General features: G+C 42.2%; 1 long non-coding RNA gene across 1 annotated transcript in view; it reads right to left on the bottom strand.

Moving 5' to 3' along the window:
• The window catches only part of LOC101750987, a 71,824-nt gene that overhangs the window by 18,884 nt on the left and 37,986 nt on the right, over positions 1 to 14,954 (bottom strand). The window contains exons 7-12 of the long non-coding RNA XR_001468613.4: positions 13,059 to 13,345; positions 12,654 to 12,839; positions 8,639 to 10,614; positions 5,529 to 5,702; positions 5,024 to 5,138; positions 3,651 to 3,799 (exon numbers count right to left, since the gene is read on the bottom strand). This is a non-coding gene — a long non-coding RNA (uncharacterized LOC101750987). The remainder of the gene's footprint in view (positions 1 to 3,650; positions 3,800 to 5,023; positions 5,139 to 5,528; positions 5,703 to 8,638; positions 10,615 to 12,653; positions 12,840 to 13,058; positions 13,346 to 14,954) is intronic.

Here is a 14,954-nt window from a genome sequence, read left to right as displayed (position 1 = left end):
AGGGCAAATAAAAAAAATAAAAGCAGGACACCTAATAAGTGGGGTTATTAGAGAGCTCGTTCTACAGGAAGGATCTCCAAATTGGTGTTCATGCAGATTAATGTTAATTTAGCACTCAGTTCTCTCCAGAAGATTGCCTGAATGTTTCACTGCTATTGCAGAACTCCAGCAGGGCAGGAGGGGGACACCCATGCTTTGTGATGGTTCCTTATGGGCTTGGCCAGTGTGCTGAGCCACACTCAGCCGTGCTCTGTAGGACAAACCCAGCGGTTCAAGCCATGTCTGGGCAGCAATCTCTCTCTGGAAATTTCTTGCAAACAACAGAGAGAACAGAAAACACTCAGAGATGTTCATTTGCCTTTTTATGTTGCATGTTACTGCTTTTTTTCCCCCTTAAAATTAGCACTTTAGCTACTACAGTCCATGTACTCAAGCAGCACTGCTCAATTTAACTGAGCATACAGAAACTCTTCTTGGTTCACTGTGATTTGCAATTTAACAATACGTATGCAAATGAAATTAGTGCTGGCAAAAATAATTACAGTTGCTCTTGGGAGGATTAATAAGTAAAGTCTGCCCTGCTTATGGTAAGGTTTAATTTAATTCTGTTGCATATATTAAATGAAGAAACAAATTCTGTGTTCAATATTGTGTTTGGCAGTTAATATGTGCTCACATGAATGCTCATGTATTTAGATGGAGTGAAAAGGACCATGCTCGCAGATATGCTCATGTCCTGTAGAGAGACAGATAGTGATAATTAGCTGGTGGTAATCACAGGGCCTTTTTCTGGAGATGCAGGAATCCTGCCGTCCATCGCTGGGAAGTGGCCGGGGCTGACTTATGACTAGGAGGTGTAATAACCTTGTATAAGCTGTCCCCTACGGCTATGAGTCTTTAATAACATCACAACCATCGCTCTACACAACATTCATATGAACAAATCAGATTTTGAGCATGGCTATCAATACCTCCCACCTTTTTGGCCCAGCACAGCATGGAAATGATGGACAGAAGGGTGATACCCCGCACTGTGAGCACCTTGCCACAGGAAATCCCTCCCACACTGCAATGTAACTGTCTGGCTTTTTACAGGGCTTTTATGGGTTGGATTAACTTTACTGAAGCCAGTGGGTGTAACAGCTGCCTCACATTTGGATTAGCATCCAAATCAATCAACACACCCTATAGTGCTAGAAGCTGAATTCATAAGAGTCCGAATGAAAACAGCAGACATCTGAAAAATGGGAGAGTTGTATGGAGCTGGGGAGTAAAAATGAGGGTTGGACATCACCTGCTGGAGGTGGGTCCATATCTGTTTGATGTCTGCACTTCTGCTATTCAGTACACTTAATCTGTGGATCTTGAAGACCATAGTAATGTCATCTAATTAACTTGTAAATACTGTTTTTAAAATGGTATTCACTTTTAAACATGTAAAGCTTTCCCGTGTTTGACCAGAGAAGATCACACATTTCCAATGAAATTAGACTGCTGCTGCTGGAGATTGTATGGATACTTCCACCAAAACACATCTTTGTGTTTATCACACAAAAATGCCCTGAATCCAATACGTGGCCCAAACTGGCCAAATCCAGAATTTACTCATTTCACTGGATAAATACGCCTCTCAGAGACACATTATCATGCATACATACATACATACAACTACATAATATACACTCTATACTAGCACATAGATAGCTGTAGATATTTAGTATATATTAGCACATAGAGAAATATCTGCAGCATGTCTGTGTCATTTGCCATTATGTTGCTAAAGTTCTCACTGTGAGAGTGGATGTTTAGAAATCATATATGATTTAATGGTGTCATTTAGCTGCAATAACACTACTTGCTTAAAACATGAAAAAGTAGGTTTAATGAGGATGTTAAAGTAAACTGTAGTATGGATATAATTGAGGACTGTTACCAAGAAAAGCATTAGTGTTGGAGGATTATGGTATTTTTTAGTACCTTATTAAAACATTCAGAATGGATATGAACATTTTTAGGGATGTCTTGCCACATAAATAATTGGACCATTACTTTCATACACTGTACACTATATAAAATGTTAATAAGCTTTCTAAAACAGCACTACATTATAGGAACAGATTTTACATTCCATTATATATTTGGAACTAAGTTGTCCACCATTTTTTGGTATTTTCTGTCCTTAAACCTCATATAAGAAGAAAGGGACATGGAACCACTGTTATGAATGGTGTGTTTCTGAAGAATTACCCAATGTATTTGTTTCTTAGAATTTCCATTAGTATCATGAGAGAGCAGCCATTCTTGTTCTGAAATGCTCTGAACACACAGATCCCATCTTCCATTGCTGATTCTTCTGAAACATTGCCCCATATACTCAGCAAATCTCTACCATGCAACCAACTTTCTCCACCTAACTTGAGAAATACAAGCACCTCGACAGCTAAAGAATGGCTATAAACTGATAACTACAATCAAGGTCCCATATTTCATCACAAAGACATGAAATAAGGAAATACCTAAGAACCATTCCAAAGACCTGAATTCCAAGTGGTCGTGGAAGTGCTCACATGGACAGCAACACATTTTAGATGATGATTCCAATGCAGAAGGCAAAAGAGTTGCGGCTTTATGCCAGGAGAGGACATCACAGCCACAAGGCAGAATGAGTAAATGCTAATAGCAACTCTCTGTTTACAGGCCATGGCCAAATTCTCAATGTAAGTCAAATCAAAAGTACGAGCAACCCAATGGTACTGAAAGCTGTGCTGCCCATAGCAGTGGCTCACAAGTGGACCCAGGTCAACAGAAGAGAATTTGTCCAAGATCCTTATTACACAACAGATAGTGTTTATCAGAGAAGAGGCACGAGACATAAGCAGGTTTAAAAATGTTGGCTGTCATTATCAGAAGTATGTAAAAAACAAAACAATTCAAAGTTTGGGATCTCTCTTGTTTGAAAGAGCAAATGAAAGTCATTGTACTTATCTGACTCTCCAGAGAGGGTAAATAAATCAGATATAAAGCCCTACAGTAGGAGTTAAGTGTTTCCTCCCTACGATGCTATAATTTACAGAAACCTTTCAAGGTTGTGTAAGTCACTGGGGTTTGATTTAGGAGGATCCATAACCTGTTGAAATCAATGAAAAACTACAGATGATCTCAGCAACCTTTTGAATAATCTGTGCTAAACTAATTGAAAGTAAACTTCATGATTTCCAACACCATGTGGAACAAAACCCAAAGAACATTTTTTTCTTCGGAGACATTCCCATGGGACCAAAGAACGTATATTTGGACCACTGACAAGAAGTCCACATCCCCATAACCATGGAGTTGCAGGGTGTTTATCAATTACCAGCAGTACCCTCTGAATACGATAGATAGCATGCCATGTGCTTGGCTGCTACACAGGTTGGAGGCAGATAAAGTCCTTTAGAGATATAAATGGTTATCACAGAATTATGTATTGATCTATTAATAACAGAAGGTAGGAACAGCAAGGAGAAAAAGTATATAATACTATTAGAAAACAACTCCAACCAATCCCTAAGCATAACTTACTCCCCTAAATTGCAAGGCAGCTTTTGCACAGAGGCCGTGAACAGACTCTGTGTGGCTCTGTAAAAAGGTACTTTGTATCAGGTACTTACTCACTTGGGTACTGTAGATCAGCAGTTCTTCATTCCCACTACCACATTTTGGAGAAGGATGGTTCATTAAGATATACACTCAGCTGTGTGGTCATCATACAAAGAAATGCGTCAGAAAAGAAAGAAATCCGTGGTTTGTTTTCTTTTCCCTGAAAAATAGAGAACATCACAGTCAACAAACTCATAGCCAATAAAGGGATCTGATTTCACCATTGTATTAATAAAGAGTAATGAATTAATATGTAACATTATGAATAAATAGTAACATGTGAATATGGTGAATAGAGGGGGCACAGTGATAGAGAGCTGTGTGCGGGTTTGTGAAAAACCATCTGTTGGCTGCAGTGTTGTTCAACACAATATTCTCTTCCTGCCAGACCGTGGCTGAAGACAAGCTCAGGCTTCAATGAGAAAACAGCATCAGGACAAGGTTGCTTTCAAAGTAGGAAATAGCCTGTAGTAACATTCCATTAAACTGTCCATTTATTTTCCAGCTCACATTTGATGGAGATGTGATTGTTCACATTCAATGACTACAGACCTAAGCAGCAAATACATGCAGTGCCTGTTGGTGATGGGGTGCATGTGGGATCTAAGGCAGCTTTCCACCAGGCAGGAGATGTGAAGTGAAGGTCGATGTCCCTTTACTGAACAGATATGCAGCCATCTCTTCTGTTCTCATTTGCGATAGATTTGGAAAGCCCTTTGTATCCAGAAGAGTCTTATCCCATTTTTTAAATATCAAGAATGCTTTTGTCAATATTCCCTTTTATTGTCCTTTAAATCTCTCCATCAACACAAAGAAAGCATCTCACCTGGGTCTGGGAACACACCCAGGAGATGGGCACTGAAGGCATTTCTGCTGCTATTATACACCCCCAGATGTGTTGGTTGAGGTTGCTTATTACAGAAGGCAATAAAAACCAGGCAGCTAATAACTACACTGTCATGAAAACATTAGGTTGAATTAAGATGAAAGATTTTTTTATGTACTCCACATTTGCATTCTCCTACCAGGCAACTCAAAAGATAGAAGGCTGAAGAAACAACATCTAACCTTTACTTTACCAGAGGACTAATCAGAGCAGCGAGAAAAATTGTCTGGTACATATGGTTTTGTTTAAGGACTGGGAGAAAATAGAAGTATTTTTGATAGGATTTTTAAGAGGGTGGAAATGAGGTTTTTAGACACTGAAAAAGCGTTACACAATTAGTGCACCATGAAAAGCTTATCTATGTAGCCAAGTTCAAATAATAAATTTAATTAAAGTTTAAAAGCTTAGGTAAAATCCATTAAACACTTGTAGCTTAATAAAATGTTACTTTTAGCATAAGTACGGCATTAACATCAACGGTAACATGGGAAACATCACCTAAAATGCTCAGGCTTTAAGAGTATTCATCATATCTTCAGATGGAGCAGACCACGTGGTCACAGCAGCACGTTCCTCTGCACGTCAGCCCTCAAAATTAACGTGGGACTATTGCCTGGGGAGAGAATTCAGAAAATGGGAACTGGGATTTGTTTCCATGGGAAATGACTTAGCTAATTGATCCTGACCACAAACTATCGTAACCTTAAATCAGAAGGCTGACAGAGATTCCACTGTGCGGAAATGGGGTTTATTTGGCCTGGATTTGTGGGCTTGTTTGGTTTGGGTAAGAGGGGTACCCCCAAGCCATAGCTTTGAATCTCCTCCACAAACAGCAGGGACAGCCCCTACGGGAGCTGTGCAGAAAAAACTGAACCAATGTTCCTAACTTGTGGAGTAGACTTTTTGGTTTTGTTTGGCCACATAACAGCCTCAGATCTGTTGTCCGTGGGAGCAGTCCATCACTTGAAGGAGCCACAGCACTACTTCAACACGTGTAACTCACGGAGCAGCAGCGAGGCTCACACTTCTGCATCACACAGGCACGGGGCTTCTTCCCAACAGTGAGGAGTGGCAGATTGATTGCATGTTCTGCAGAAGTTAAATAAACATGGAAACACCACGCAGCCTTACAAACATCTTCCCTTGCTGAGTTCATTTCTCCAGACTCCTCGTGGCACTGCAGGGATGTCAGAAGAAGCAATTAGCAGCAGCAGCAACACCCAGGGAGAAAGGCAATGGCTCTGGGCTGGGCCTTGGGATGAACAAAGCAGTACAGCTCCCAGGGAAGCAATCGTACCAATGAAAAGCACAGTATCTGAATGTTGGCCTAGCGAAATAAAGCCCCTTCACATTCAGATATCAGAGCATTGGTGAAGGGCAGCACTGCTGGAAATTCATCTTCTGAATGAAGAACACTGTCAGACACTCAGAATGGTTTAGAACACCCAGCATGCACCCACAGCACTGTATGAACGGGTGAGGTGTGAGAAAGTAGGCTCATAAAGGCATGCACTACAGAGGAGCTGAGGTGTTCTCCAGACATGCCGAGATCCAGGCCTGCTCCTGGAGCCGCTTCCCTTGCCTTGCAGCTGGCACTGACCTGAAGGAGCAGAACAGCCTCCACTGGAGGAGCAGCCGCCTCTGCAGCCACGTCCACCCTCCTCTAATTTGAGTCCTTCTGCATGCATTGAAGGGCAAATAGCATGCTATGTCTGTCAGAGATATGGGTTGACAACCTGTTACCAGCTAACAAGTCCCTGATTTTCCACCCTGAGCAAATTTTACTCAGCAGCACTGTATAACTACATGTCAGTAATGAAAAGCTTTTCCCAAAATGTATTTCTGCCAATGCAGAAAGACCATATTACAGAAATAATATGCAATTTCTGTGAACGGTTACTAATTGTGATATCATTGTCAGGAATAATGAGACCTTCTAAATATAACGACTTCCCTAGAACACACACGCTGCTTGCTCAGAAATAAATACTCCTGTGTTATACAAGAGCTAATACTCACAATTGTGGAGCATGCAAATCACAAACCTGAAGGAAGACAACAAACCGTGCTCCTTTTTCATGCTTGAATAGGGAAAAGTCATCAGCTGAACTTAATATTCTGTAGAATACTCTATGCTGCTCAGCATACATATGTCTGTGTGCAGTCCGTCCCCATACTGCTGTGTGGGGCAAAGGGACAGCAATGCACTGACATTATGAATCTACATATAAATACAGCAGATATATAGATATATCACAGAGCCTCTTTGCCATCACATGGAAATTCCCAAGTGACTGACTGGAAGTCAGCAAGTAAAATAGGAAAGTTATTCGTGAGTAACAGATTAGAATTCAACTTCATGAAAACGTTACTCCTCTTCACTCTGGAAATTGCTCTAAATGTATCTGTGAATTAAGCATCTTGTGCCTTAATCGTTCTCTCTACTCAGCGACCACTTAATATATTTTATTGATTACATTTTTGTAATTATAAAGCGTTATAAACCAGAACAGCGACGTGCCTTTGACAGGAGTATTTACTCAGAGAAATGCTCTGGGATAGGATTATGGAGCATCACACTATCAGGCCTTTGCCTTTCAAATTACTTTTTCATGCAGTGCCCTGCTGAGGATTTTTTGATTTGTTCATCTAAAATATGTTTTGACACAGCATCAGAGCAGAGCTTCCCAGTGATCTGTGAAAATCAGTCAGCATATTTTAAACAGAGAGGTCCAACAGTTTTGAAACTTACACTCCGGGTCAAACTGAATTTACAGCTGTGCTCGCAATGCTACACCACTAGAAAAGTGGGGTTTGCCTTTTGAATTCTAAGTGAAACATTCCTAACATAAAGACTGTACATAAAAACCAGAAACTGTTTAAATCTTCCTTTCCACACTTAGATTTCTCTTTTCAAAATCACATAGGTGCCATCCTTTCCAGTGGTGTCTCACATTTGAACCTACACAACCTTGCCATGCTTTTCCCATTGGTACGTGGGCTGCCCACCCTTCAGAGGACCCAGCCAGGCCAAAGCCAGCTGTCAGGACCTCCCCACCACCCCCAGGGCTGTCAAAAGGAGTGATGGTGGCAACACTTTTGCAGTGGGAGTCTAATAGCTGCCTCCTCCAAGAGACAGAAATGAGATCTATGAGAGCCTACAGTCCATCTTTCTGCCACATCCTCCCTTCATCCGGGCCTTCCAAGGCACAAGGACACAGTTCAGCCCTTCTGCCTCCAGGTTTGTGTATAGCTGAGACACAAAGGCACAACGGGAGACACTGCTTCCCTATTGCCCTCACAGTGAGAGCAGGCTGAAGCCCATTTGCTCTTCCGTTCCATTTCTTCTAATGACACCCTCTGTGCATTTAATGTTGTCCTGAATGAACGCAGTAAGAAACAACGACTTCCCTTCAGTGAGCTGAGATAAATAAATAAACAAATACATACATTTCAAAGGGAAGGAAAGCAAAGCAAACATGAAGACTGATTTTTTTTAGTGAAGGTTGTAAACCATGGGAAATGTGGGACGTTGTAACACTGCCAAGGTCAGAGGCAAGAGCTGACACTGGATAATAAATGTTTTTTCTACCTGGAGGTCTCGAAATGACACCATTTAGATACTCCGCACAAACATTTATATAACAGAACGCTTTGTTGCCTTTGTCTGTGTTTTCTTTTTCCTCTGCCCTCTTGGATGTATGCAATACTTTCCAAACCATTAAGTATAATACATTTATCTGGATGTTTACCGCATTCCTAAAGGGAGAAAGCTTACATAATCCTTACCCTAAATGAGAGAAATACCTTCTGCAACAATTCCCATTTATTCAATCTGATATTTAAATTGTATAAGTAATAAGTGTGAATAGCACTAAAACCTATATTGTTTCTCCTCTAAAATCTCTATTTCCTCCGTGACCACCTACTGCTTTTTATTTTCCCCACACAGAGATGACTCAAAGGCAAGCTAGGAGGAACTTCAACCTTGCAGCAGTGGAAATGCAGAGACGTGTGCTGCAGGAAGCACTGTGTCCCTGACAAAATCCCTGGAGCAGCTCAGCTGCATGCTGTACCCCACGCCACCTGCTCCCATTCACATGAGACACCCACCTTTGTCCTCCCAGAAATGTATGGTGCCAATGGTCCCCAGGCGGGCGATATTCATAGGGCACGATGCCAGTTTATGGCATGGCAAATGTGAGAAAAATGGCCAGGAGATGAAGAGCTCCCTTTTATTCCGGTGCATTTTTAATCTCTATGAAATGGCTTCAAGAGTGTAAAGGTTAAATGGGATCTTCAGACACTGCAGCCAGCAGAGCTTTGATCCATTACCTGCACTTGATAAGACACAACAAGAGAAACATCAGAAAGAAGAACATCCAGTCTGGATGTGGCTCTGGGCAGCCTGGTCTGGTGGCTGGCGACCCTGCACATAGCAGGGGGGTTGAAATTAGATGGTCATTGTGATTCTTTTCAACCCAGGCCATTTTGTGATTCTATGATAAGAACACAAAGGAATTATTTTACAACATTTCAAAGCCAATTTGAGACCATACTAATGAACATCCAGAACAATAAGCACTTGGGCACTGGCAACCACATCTGCACTGTCCTTGGGCACACCAGTGAGCACAGAGCAATTCATTTTCAGCATCTTGCTTTTGCAGCACTCTGCATTCCTCCATGTGATTGGAGGGTCGGGTAAAAGAAGGAGCTGCCTGACTTCAACAGCTTTATGATGCAGCTTTTCTGTGGGGCAGGCATTTGAAGTCAACAAACATAAGTCACAGAAAGCAGAAATCCAAATGACCTGGAACAAACTGCTACTACATCCTTTGCATATCTCAGGTCTCCAAAGAAGCACACATGTAAAGGCTCTTTGTACACAGAAGGCATTTCGGATGTGTTAAAGAGAAACCCAAACATGACAGTCCTCCACAGCCATTATCATTTTGATAATGAATGCCAACTATCATGAGAGAAGTGCCTAACCAGTCATCAGGAACTCCACTCCTCCACTGATTGGGGCATTTAAGAACTACAATGGATATGATTGCTAGCAAACAAAACAAGAATTTGGTGTGTGAAGGAAGGGGAATTGTGTTTTTTAACATTAGTTCCTCACTTAACACAAACTGCTTTATCTTTTATAACAGTGTTCTCAAAGATGTACCACCTCTAAAAGCACAAATGTCAGTATTCAGCCACACTCAATATTAATTCACTTTTAATCAGAGACTTCACAGCTTTCAGAACAAAAACTGATTCTGAGATGTGTAACAACCTTAGCAGCACAGCCATACCAGCGCAGATAAAACAGTATAGATGTATTGTAGGCCGTTACAATTTGCCACTTTACAAGCTCCAGTTGCATCTGCACTCCCTCTATTTGACTCTGGCAGCCTTCCATTGCTGCTGTACCTTGCTGCAGGCCAACACTCCTCCTCTTAGTCAGTGCACCACGAGGAAAATTTCAGAGACAATCTCTCAGAATCCTTCTCCCCTGGCTGACGTGCAGCAGCCCAGGATAGCCCTGCTGCACTCAGCCTCCCATGTCAGCAACCCCAGCACAGTGTATTGCCGGCCCCTCTTGGTGCTGGTGGCTGCTTTGCTAGGCAATCAGCAGTGAGGAAAACATGGACAAATCCAGGAGTAACATCTTGTGCTAACCAGTTTGCTAAGCTGACTGGGGAAGCTGGGAAAGCACAGATCTGAAGGCAGCAAAGTCTTTGTATCTTGAGGTGCTCGGGGTTAGAAAGAATGAAAAGGGTAATGAATGGGTATGGGGGCCAAATAAGGGTTCCTTTAATCGTTCAAAAAGGGCTGCAGCAGGAGCTGGACTCAGTGCTCCTTGTGGGTCCCTTCCAACTCAGGATGTTCCGTGATTTGCTCTGAAGTCTGGCAGCTTCAGGAGAGCACTGATGGGCACACTTAAGCAGAAGTTCTTAACGTAAAATAAGAACAAAATCTTCTCTTCAGCTCTTTGCTCAGTCTGTACCTTCAAAGCCTGAAACCATCCGAGAGGGCCCTTGGCTGCTTTTAGAGGAACACAGCACCCTTTGCTCACTTCTCCATTGTGGTTTTCTCTGAAAAAGAAAATGAAAACAGAAAGGAAAAAAAAAAAAAGTAGAAACACAAAAACAAAGACACGAGTAGAAAACCACCAGCCTTCCTCCATGAGAGGTGGTGCTTCTTCCCTTCTTCTCTGGTGCTTCCCTTTTGCTTTTCCTAAGCAGAAGTTAAATTCATTCTGTTAAATGAGCTCCTCTCAGCTTAGCCACAGCCCCTAACACCTCTGGAGTGACCCAGCAGCCTGGAGAAGGGTCCTTCTGCATGCACAGATCTCAGTACTTCTCAGACTCCCAGAAATACATCATATTCACAGCTACCACTGCACTGAAGAGCACTGAACTCTCGGTGACTTTAGAGAGTTCTCCTATGCTAAATTATGCATACATTTTTGCACAACAATTTTCATCCTACAGTAGATCTCAAGGTAAACAGTGCAGACCTCAGATGAAAACACTGCCATCAATACCACGGGGGAAGCACAACACAAAGGGGCTGTGTTGGGTCAGCACCACACATTGCTGGCCTGACCATCCAAACACAAACTGCGTTCCACCCAGTTGTGTCTTCCCTCCCAGCCTACCCCATGGAAAGCACAGAGGTCTGAGAACCTTGGGATGAACTACTGGTGCTCTGTTTTATTACTGCAGATATTTCTGTTCCTCCAGACAACGTCTGTCGACCTCATTAAGAATCTGTATATACTCAAAAGCCTCCTCTGCATGCCATTTCATTGGGCTGTGCCAAACACTTACCGAAGGGCTGTTGTACAGCTCTGAAACACCCATTCCTTTGCCTTACTCTGTCCTCTCACATAGAGCAATTCTTTAACTAAATTACTTAGCTGTTAGAGCAATAAATATCATCTTCTGGGACTAAAAAGAAAGAGAAAGGAAAGGAGAGAGAGGGGGAAAAGCATTCCCAGTCTTGGTCACTGCATGCCAAATTTCTTCTTGGAATAAATTTTTGCAATGGATCATGTTGAAATGCCGACAGACTTTTAATTGGTGTTCTGCAGAGCCCACACACAGTCATACAGCAATAATTTGGAAATGCCTTGTTTAAAATACATTTAGGCTATTCAAAGCAGATATTGATATTCACTTGTAGCGTGAGAGTGCCAACAATGCCTCGCAGGCATCTCTCAGCCACAGAATCTTTTACAGCAGCAGGTGGGATGAAATGGTGACAAATGGGATGGAAGGCAGCACATATGAATAAACTATATAATATCCTATTTGTTTCCTCAAGTTGGCTGCTCGCTTTGTTATTTTTCATAAGCTGGTAGTGCGAAAGCAGCCAAAGCACAAACCCATTCCCATACTTCGGTCTTAATAAAGATTGGATGAGATTTCTGCTCGATATTCTATCCCCAGGAAAGCAGAATGTGTCTGTGGGGACACCATGAGAAAGCAGTGCTGTTTTGAGCAGTAAGCACTGATGAATGAAATTCCAGCCTTATTTCAGCCCAGATTTGCAGGGGAGGGGAGGGTGGGATGGTATTAATGATAATACAATTGCTCTTTCAGATGGAAGAAGCCTGCAAGCTGGGGGCTCCCTCAAAGCAATCTCATAGCCCTCCCCAGAGAGCATGGTGTGTGTATAAAGCACTGCCTCCTGCTGCACCTAGAACTGCACCGTTCTTACGGCAGATCAGAATGGTTCCTGCAAGGATTGCTTCAAAGTGTGCCTTGTGTACATGTATCCAGTGAAGACCGAAGAGTTAGATTTCTTTCTAAAGCAGACAGGTGTAGTAGCAAACTAAAAAACACCTATGTTTCCAAAACCTGCCATTTACAAAACAGGTACTTTGTTATACAAATCTCTTCTGTGAGGCTTGCAAAAGTGATTTAGAACATCACACAGCATCTAATTAGGTGAATGAGCCCTGTGCAGAGACCCAACCCTGCACAGTTCAGCCTGTGTGGGAGCCGTGCCAGTCCCTGTGTTGGCCTCGCTCCTGGCTGGGCATCGCAGCAGCCCTTGTTCATCGTTTGTCATTGTGCTGCCTTATCTCATGTTGCTTCAACTCTGAAATGAGACAATAAATATTTACCTCTCTCCCACAGATGAGGGAAGGTTTAATTAGCTAACGCCTCTCACCGCCATGGGAGCTGAGCGCTGTTGGTACACTGGGCTGCAGAGCTGTGAGTGCAGAGCCCACCATAGGGAACCGGCCCACCTTGTGACCTTGGGTAAGGGCTGAGGCCATGGCTGTGTGTCATGCCAAGGGGTCTAGCATCTGAAGAAGACAAAAATGAGATTACCAGAACATATACACTCAGAAAGGCACATAAACTCAAATATACATTGCATGTCCTTGGATGTAAGGTAAGCCCCATTTTTATGATGTTTCTGTTCAGTTCAGAAATACCTAAAGAAATTAAAGCCTACATGCTCCTCTGCAGCCCACTGCACTGCTTTGGGCACACTTCCAGCCCCACCACCAATGGCCTCTCACCCTCTAGGCAGAAGTTTAATGCTCCTCACTGCCAGTGCAGTCCTGGGGCACGGGGCTCTTCCACCCAACTGGAGTGAAGCCTGGACTCCTGGGATGTGCAGCCCTTCTGGATTCCCTCCTGCCACCCCTTCATAGCTGAGAGTTGAGCTCAGCAAAAAGCTTTCTAATGGCGGGAGAGATCATTCAGGGATGTTGATTTAAACCTTGGCTACTGTTGTGTCCAGTGGAAAAAGGCCAGCAGATTCGCAGTCCCAGCCTGACTTCCACAACATCCTTTAGGCATCCTGCTAAAGGAGATGAGGCTTATTAATAATTGTTTCATCTTTATAGAGAAGATCAATTGATAATAGAGCTTATTTAATCTCAAGGTATTGAGGTTTGTGTCTTATGCAAACGACAATAATGAAGAGACTGGAGCCAAGGATCTATGACAGTCTTTGTAGATACAACTAGATCAAAATTACAGCATTTTACCTTTGCTCTGAGTTCTCCTTTTCCATTTTTCATGCAATCTATCTATGCTGTCTTGCTATCCCGTATCCCTCCTACCCAAACACAGAGTGCATTTTCTCATACAGGCTATCAACGAAGGGAAGCCTCCTGGGGATTCACTCAGTAAGTGAGAACGAATAGCATTTGTTTCAGCTCCTGGAGGAAATGTTTGTATTCTCAGGTTTTTTTTCCAGGGTTGGGGAGTATTGGAATCCTAACCATTTTTCTAGGTGCACTGAAAAAAAAAAATTAAGCTGCAATGAAAATTAAGCATTACTATGCATTTCCAAAAAAAGAGATTATAAATAATGCTCTTTGAATTCCAAGATGAAAAGTGACTGAACGCAAGTAGCAGCATTCTCCTGTCAAGCTGATCTTTTCATGAGTAGGAAGGGAAGCAGGGAGTATTCGTCCTCTTTGCAGTGGATGCACTGAGCACCTCATCTTTAAGGAAAACATGGGTATATTTTCACCCTCTCAAAACATATTAAAGTGGAAAGATCCTCGATACCCTCAACAATCTTCATCAAAAAGCAGGCAGCTGACAGAAAGGAAATCCTCAGTGGTGCAGCACACCACTGGGTACCCACGGGCTCCAACCCTCCTGAAGCTGTTTAACGACGAAGTGCATCACTATTACTTCCACTTCCAGAGTAATTAAAGTGGAATTTATGACTCAAATATCCAAAAAAAAAAGCTATTTCACAGATGATTTGCAACCGTGCTTAAGCATAGGCATTCATAACATTCACCAATCCTTTGTATTTAGCATTCTGCAGTGGAACAGACACAAAATCCAGATTAATGCATTAATGTGCATTTAATTTACCCATTACTGAGACATTCCATTTATATCTTTAAGGGTTAAAACGTCTACAACCACTGCATGTGCTGGAAAAGATATCACACTTGCAGACTGAATATTAATTCTGTCTAAGAGTCGACATCACTTATGTTGTCTTTTTGCCATTATAGCTTTTAAGTATCACTATAAGAGTTTTATTACACTAGTCTATGTACATATGAAGTTCAATATAACCTATGTCTTCTAGAAGCAAAATTACATTTTAGTGTGGTTGCTCCACATACGAAATGTTCCTTCTTGTTGCTGTGATAGAACTACTACTTACTGGAGTGAATTTTGCCTGCGATGGGAGAAAGGAAGGACTCCTCCCAAAAGGAGGAGCTGAACTCTCCCATCATGAGGAGTTCAGCTAACCTGTTGCCTGTGTATTTACAGCCAACTTTGGAGAAACATTTTGTACTTTGCAGGATAATGCAGTCCTTTGCAGTAACAACCATAGATGTAAGTGACAAATACAACACAATCAAGTGAAAATCTATTTCAAAGAGAAGACAAATTGCCCCAGACCTCAGTAATTATCTCTCTGGGATTCATAATCA

This window comes from Gallus gallus, chromosome 12 (genome assembly GCF_016699485.2).
Source record: "Gallus gallus isolate bGalGal1 chromosome 12, bGalGal1.mat.broiler.GRCg7b, whole genome shotgun sequence".
Taxonomy (NCBI): domain Eukaryota; kingdom Metazoa; phylum Chordata; class Aves; order Galliformes; family Phasianidae; genus Gallus; species Gallus gallus.
The sequence above is the reverse complement of the archived record's forward strand: the minus strand, read 5'-3'. Positions and strand labels throughout refer to the sequence as shown.